The following is a 1719-nucleotide window of genomic DNA, read 5'->3' on the forward strand; positions in this document are numbered from 1 at the left end:
AATGACAACTTTAAAAATAATGTGAGCTACTATCCATATCATGACCTAATTTAATCCTTTCTCCAAGATGGATTTCTTTACAAACTAGACATGTCTTTTCTGTTTTTGGATCCCTTCAACCAAACATACTTATTAAATGAGAAAATGAGTGAATCGTCCTTCCTCCTTCTCTCTATCTCCCTCTCTCTCATTTTTTTTTTAAACAGGGAAAGCACGAACTCAATCCCCAACTACCACAAATTATGCAGTTGAGTTTTCCACCTTTGGGGACATCGCAGGGTGTAGCACCTCCAGAGTGCAATGAATAAGCTTTGTCCTGGGAAAACAACCTTTGTAATCATGGTATCTTTCCTGCCAGGTAAGTACTGAATCACTCTCTTGATAATTCCAAGAGGCGGGCAGGATATATGGAATCCATATATTATGGATATATTGTGTGCGTGTGTTTAACATATACAAACAAGTCAAAAATCCCTGTGTAAGTGTAAGATGTAGAGCTCTGGCCAAACCTTTCATTATCCCCTTTGGAAACATTATACAGGTATTGTAAATCTCCACCTTTGAAGCAAAGTAATTCCTTTTCTTTAATAATACTCTGGTAAACGTACCCAGGAGTGTTACCCATTCTTCTCTGTCTTTGACCATGCCGTTTCATAATGATGAGGAGAAGAAAAGACTTATTTAAGCACCTGGATGGAAAGTGATAGCCAACCCAACTTTTCTTTTTGAAAATATAGCATTAGTATTTGAGTATGTGTATGTCAAACGGGACTGATATGCATGGAGGGTGGAGGCCATCACTTGTACATTTCATGCTGAATCTGGTTCTGACTTTGGACTGTTTGGGGCTGTGGGTTGGTGGGAGGGATGTAGCATGTTCTGTGTTTATCAGTCTGCTCCATAGGCTATGGCAGGTGTGGAGATTACTTTCCAATAACGCCTGGAAGCAATATTCCTCCACCTTCACAGGAAGTTGCCATCTGGCTCTGAGGGCCAGAGATAATTCAGTTTCTAAATAAGCTCAGCTTTAGGTCCTCCAGAGCAAAAACTGATAAATGAGTGAGATTACCCTGTTTTATGGCAGTGTCAATAACACACCAGCATTGGCCCCTCAGATGCCTTCAGAAAAGAAAGTGAAGCTTTTATTGAATTAACCTATCTCAAATCAAAGCACATTACTTAAGGGCTTAGGGGAGGGAGTTGCCAAACTTTATACATATACATAGAAAATACATTTGCATAGTATGTAGATCTTTTGTATGCAATCCTTGGTCTCATCAAGTGAAATGCCAGAGTCAATTTTGGCCTTGTACACTCTAAAATGAATAATTTTACCCATTAAAATTTTCTTCCCAGAAAAAATGGCTAAAGCTGAAAATTTACTAAGCTGCCTAGATAATAAACTCTTTGGCTGGAGAAAACATAGGTGTACCCATCAAGTGAAGAGAAGATATAAAACTGTGACATAAACAATTTAGACCAAAAGACAAACCTTGGAGAAAAAGAGATCTTTTCCTTTCTGCTCTAATTATCTGAACCAGCTGTCAAAAGTGATCAAATTGATCAGATAATACCTTACATCTCCATTTGGATTTGTCCCTGTGGCCATTACCATCTTGGAATGGTTGTTTTGTATAAACAGCATCAGGTTGAAGAAAATTATGATTTGATGAGAAGAATTGGAGATGTTTGGAATGCATAGCATCCAGCATGGCCCTA

General features: G+C 38.4%; 1 non-coding gene across 1 annotated transcript; it reads right to left on the reverse strand.

Annotated features, from left to right (window-relative positions):
* Window positions 1–202: 202 nt before the first annotated feature.
* Window positions 203–366, reverse strand: LOC133249019 (U1 spliceosomal RNA). Its single transcript, XR_009736833.1, has one exon. It is a non-coding gene; the product is annotated as a U1 spliceosomal RNA (small nuclear RNA).
* Window positions 367–1719: the final 1353 nt, after the last annotated feature.

This window comes from Bos javanicus, chromosome 5 (genome assembly GCF_032452875.1).
Source record: "Bos javanicus breed banteng chromosome 5, ARS-OSU_banteng_1.0, whole genome shotgun sequence".
Classification (NCBI taxonomy): Eukaryota; Metazoa; Chordata; class Mammalia; order Artiodactyla; family Bovidae; genus Bos; species Bos javanicus.